At 42.1% G+C, this 5,532-nt stretch overlaps 1 pseudogene; it reads right to left on the bottom strand.

Moving 5' to 3' along the window:
• Positions 1 to 5,116: 5,116 nt before the first annotated feature.
• LOC124803638 lies at positions 5,117 to 5,234 on the bottom strand (annotated as a pseudogene).
• Positions 5,235 to 5,532: the final 298 nt, after the last annotated feature.

Genomic DNA, 5,532 nt, shown 5'->3' with positions numbered 1-5,532 from the left:
CAAGTACTCTACCATCTGAGCTACCGAAGCACGACTCACGTCCGGTCCTCACAGCCTTACTTCTGCCAGTATCTCGTCTCCTACCTTCCAAACTCTACAGAAGCTCTCCTGCAAACCTTGCACAACTAGCACTCCTGAAAGAAGGGATATTGCGGAGACATGGCTTAGCCACAGCCTGGGGGATGTTTCCAGAATGAGATTTTCACTCTGCAGCGGAGTGTACGCTGATATGAAACTTCCTGGCAGATTAAAACTGTTCGAGTCTCGGTCGGGCACACAGTTTTAATCTTCCAGGAAGTTTCATACGTATTACTTGTTTATTTTACAATTGCTGATGGCAGAACACGGAACTAAACCTCGTTTACTTGTAGACGTGACTGAAGGCGCCCGACAATACTAAACAATACCCGAATGACACAGGCCGCTCGGCGCTGTACAGCCAAGCCATGCTGATACTGTAGTATATTAAAACTGGCATCTGCTGCAATGTATAGTTATTGCGGAAATATACGTTATCGGAGAGTACGCTCAGATGAAAAAGTGTTAATAGATACCGTAGTTCAGTTCTGTCGACAAATACGTAAAAGCTTTGCTAATACCGTTAGAAAGTGCTATGGTGAGAGCAGCAGCTGCAGTACAAAACTGTTCAGCCCTTACATGGATTAAACGTATTGTGTACACTTATTATGCAGCATCTAGCTACACAGACGCTAATGCTTTACACGTTAACTATCAGATTATAAAACAAATTCGATTTTTTCACACTAGTCTGTAAAATTATGTAATAGCAAATCCAGTTGTGTGTTTGTTCGTCTGTATTTAGTTATTAGTTCGTGCACCGAAATCTCTATTTCATTTTCATTTCTTACACTTTCCTATAGATTCATGTATTAATACCGAACGTGTTTTTTTTTATCTGCTATACATTCACGTAAAACGACACTTCAATTTTAATTTTGAACGCATCTCTGTAAAAGTACGTATTAATTTCTAATATACGACACTTTCGCATCAATTTTTAGATCGTAGCACGACTTTTTGATTTAGATTTCCAGCTGTTTAGTGTAAAACAACATATTAAAAGTGAATGTATAACAATAATCCGTTGCCTTTTACACACTCTGTTGAATTTTTAGGCCATAAAAGAAAAGTTATTTTCCTTATGTTCGTTTCTGTCGTCTTTCGACAGAAGAGTGTGTTAACACAATGCAATTTTAAGTTTGTTTTATCCCCGGACGTACATCAAGTACAGTTCAGGAAATGCATTTTGTTTGAGCGCGACTAGACGCCTGACGTGTCCTTCACAGCAACGAATAGCCGAGTACGGAAACCTCACAGTGCTCCCATCCAGAAAGGCAATCGTGAAATGATCGGGTAATAGTTATTAATTAAAACATGTGTTTTTTTTGGGGGGGGAGGGCGCATATAGTATGGGGTGCCTATGGGAGCAAAATTTTTAAATCCGCCATTGATGGCGAATGCGATACCGATAAATGTTGTAACTTCCGTGTGTCATTTCTAGAGCAGCACCTAAGCGGTTCGCACGGCAGAAGTTGGTAGCACTTCAGTTATCGATGTTCACATGTTATAGATTTTCATGCGTGACAGAAAATGTATCATCAGAGGTATGAATATAGAAACATCTACATCCTTTTACCACTCTTAACAGCTACGTACACACATGATTTTCTCTTTGTGCACATCTATGGTAAAGTCCCTTTCGGATTATACAAGTTTCAATGGCCTCCTTGTATAACTAATATTAAAAATCGGTACTTCAATTTTCGTGTTCACGTATTAATATTATGATGTTTCATCGTATGACAAATGGTTCAAATGGCTCCACTATGCGACTTAACTTCTGAGGTCATCAGTCGCCTAGAACTTAGAACTAATTAAACCTAACTAACCTAAGGACACCACACACATCCATGCCCGAGGCAGGATTCGAACCTGCGATCGTAGCGGTCGCTCGGCTCCAGACTGTGGCGCCCAGAACCGCACGGCCACTCCGGCCGGCCATCGTATGTCCCGCTTCTCTGCAGTGACACGTGATTTTTAATACTTACGTGTAAACGATTTGGCAACACTAAGCTGTTATCAAGCTGAAAGTTGCACCGAAAGAGTTGGGGCACTTATTAGCACACTGAACTCGCACTCGGGAGAACGACGGTTCAAATTCGCGTCCGACGATCCAGATTTAGGTTTTTCGCAATTTCCCTAAATCACTCCAGGCATATTCCGCATTGATTCCTTTGAAAGGGCACGGCCGATTCCGTTCCCCATCCTTGACACAATCCGAACTTGCGCACCGTCTCTAATGACCTCAAAGTAGACGGGACGTCAATCGCAGTCTTCCTTCTACGTTACAATGCTTCTAGTTTGCCTCCATCATTGCCCGCATAGACTACACGGCTGGTGGCTGATGGTTAGCGTCACTGCGTCTAGATTACTGAAACCCCTCGTTCGATTCCCGACTGGGTGGGATATCTTCTTCGTTTGGTGACTGGGTGTTTCTCTCGTCCTAATTGCTTCATCTCATTCTGAACTCGCAGTTCGCCCAACTGGTATCAGGTAGAAAGACTTACAACAGGCGGTCAAACAACACCAGGTAGGACTCTCGACTAATAATCATATGGTGCGTCAAAAAGAATCAACTGCTTAAAAATATCTTAACTATTATGTTATTTGAGATATGTGCGTGCGTTGGAAAGAGCAAACTTACGAGTTTTACATGGTTCCCGCTAGGTAGCAGCAGTGTGTAACCACTTCAGTTCTAGTAAAAACGGTATCATGACAACAGAAAGCGTTTTGTGTTTTACGTTTAGTGCAGTGCTGGTCAGTAATAACTGTTCAACGTGACTTTTGTACTAGGAATGGTGTAGATCCTCCTACAGTACAGAGCATTATATGATGGCATGAATTATTCCGAGAAACAAGTTGTTTGTGGTGTAAAGGAAAATAGTCGGGCCGTCCCCGAGTGTCTGACACAGACGTTTAATGCATCCGCCATAGTTTCACAAGGAGTCCGCAGAAATCCGTTCGCCGTGCAAGTCGACAGCTCTACATGCCCCCGATGTCCGTCTAGCATGTGTTGCGTCGACGTTTACACATGAAACCATACAAAATTCAGCTACTGCAAGCTCTTCGTGAAGGTGACAAACAACAACGTGTGGAATCCTGTAATTTCGTTCTTGGCAAGATGAAGAATGACAGTTTCCATCCACCCTTAGTATTCAGTGACGAGACAACATTCCATTTAAATGGAAAGGTGAACCGTCATAATGTGAGAACATGGGGTACAGAACAGCCACATGAGATTGTACAACATGAGAGGGACTCTCCAAAATTTAATGTGTTTTGTGCAGTTTCACAGTAAAAGGTGTATGGTCCATTTTTCTATGCCGAGAACACTGTTCCAGGAAGCACATATCTCGATATGATTGAGAGCTTTCTTTTTCCATAGTTGGAGGCAGATTCACACGATTTCATTTGCTAATAGGATGGGGCACCACCACACTGGCATATGCAACTGTGCTAATTTTTAAATCAAAGGATTACTGAAAAAAGGATCAGTCGAATTGGACCAAATGATTCAGCTTTCCATTACTGATCTCCAAGGTCACAGGACCTGACTGTATGTAATTATTTCTAGTGCGGGTTTGTAAACGACTCTGCTTATGGGCCTTCGTTACCAACAACAATGAATGCCTCAGAATATGTCCTACCAACCGTTCCCTTCTTCTAGTCAAGCTGTGCCACAAATTTCTCTTCTCACGAATTCTATTCAATATCTCCTCATTAGTTATGTGATCTACCCATCTAATCTTCAGCAATCTTCTGTAGAACCACATTTCGAAAGCTTCTATTCTCTTTTTGTCTAAACTATATATCGTCCATATTTCACTTCCATACATGACTACATTCCATAAAAATACTTTCAGAAAAGACTTCCTGACACTTAAATCTATACTCGATGTTAACAAATTTCTCTTCTTAAGAAACGCTTTCCTTGTCATTGCCAGTCTACATTTTATATCCTCTCTATTTCGACCATAATCAGTTACTTAGCAAAACTCATTTACTACTATAAGCGTCTCATTTCCTAGTCTAATACTCTCAGCATCACCCCATTTAATTCATCTACATTCCATTATCCTCGTTTTGCTTTTGTTGATGTTCATCTTATATCCTTCTTTCAAGACACTATCCATTCCGTTCAGCTGCTCTTCCAGGTCCTTTGCTGTCTCTGACAGAATTACAGTGTCATCGGCGAACCTCAAAATTTTTACTTCTTCTCCATGAATTTTAATACCTACTCCGAATTTTTCTTTTGTTTCCTTTACTGCTTGCTCGTTATACAGATTGAATAACATCGGGGAGAGGCTACAACCCTGTCTCACTCCTTTCCCAACCACTGCTTCCCTTTCATGCCCCTCGACTCTTATAACTGCCATCTGGTTTCTGTACAAATTGTAAATAGCCTTTCACTCCCTGTATTTTACCCCTGTCACCTTCAGAATTTGAAAGAGAGTACTCCAGTCAACATTGTCAAACTCTTTCTCTAAGTCTACAAACGACAGAAACGTAGGTTTGCCTTTCCTTAATCTATTTTATTTGTGTTCAAATTATTAATGCGTAATAATACGAGCAGAATTACCAATCTGTACATCATAATTTTATTATTACTCACTTCTGTCCATGACGATAAGCATCAGAGTCAGTAGCACTAGAACAAACGCTTTCCACCATGAAATAAACAATCATGATCTCCTCAGTCCACAATGGACTTTCAAACAAACCATAAAACATAAACGAAATATTTCAATTATTGACAAAGAGCTTCTGGAAACAAATATACGTGAGCAGAGCGAGCGTACGATAAATCATACGATAGGACATAATGGGTTAATTTGACTAAAACGTGGAAGGCTCAACGGTACCGACCGGCCGCCGTGTCATCCTCAGCCCATAGGCGTCACTGGATGCGGATATGGAGGGGCGTGTGGTCGGCAGACCGCTCTCCCGGCCGTATGTCAGTTTTGGAGACCGGAGCCGCTACTTCTCGATCAAGTAGGTCCTCAGTTTGCCTAACAAGGGCTAAGTGCACCCCGCTTGCCAACAGCGCTCGGCAGACCGGACGGTCACCCATCCAAGTGCTAGCCCAGACCGACAGCGCTTAACTTCGGTGATCTGACAGGAACCGGTGTTTCCACTGCGGCCAGGCCGTTGGCCATTAATGTGACTGGACCGTGTCTTTTTTAGACGATTTTAGTTATGTATAACTTCCTTTCGTTTACAACAATTATTTTTAAACTATATGGTGGTGATCGTCGGGCAGGGCTTAGGTTCCTTCATGTTACTGAGGACGCCGTGAGCCCAAGGCAACTTCTGCTGGAAGCTAGTCGGCGTTTATAGGACCAGCCAGGTATAGGCATCCTAAAACATCAGTGGGGTTCTCCCGGAACTCACTTGTATTGAGAATCTAGATTTTTAGGAATGTCTTTTGAGGGTGGCTGCAAAAATTAGAGC

This window comes from Schistocerca piceifrons, chromosome 6, assembly GCF_021461385.2.
Source record: "Schistocerca piceifrons isolate TAMUIC-IGC-003096 chromosome 6, iqSchPice1.1, whole genome shotgun sequence".
Lineage (NCBI taxonomy): Eukaryota > Metazoa > Arthropoda > Insecta > Orthoptera > Acrididae > Schistocerca > Schistocerca piceifrons.
This window is presented reverse-complemented; position numbering and strand designations above follow the sequence as displayed.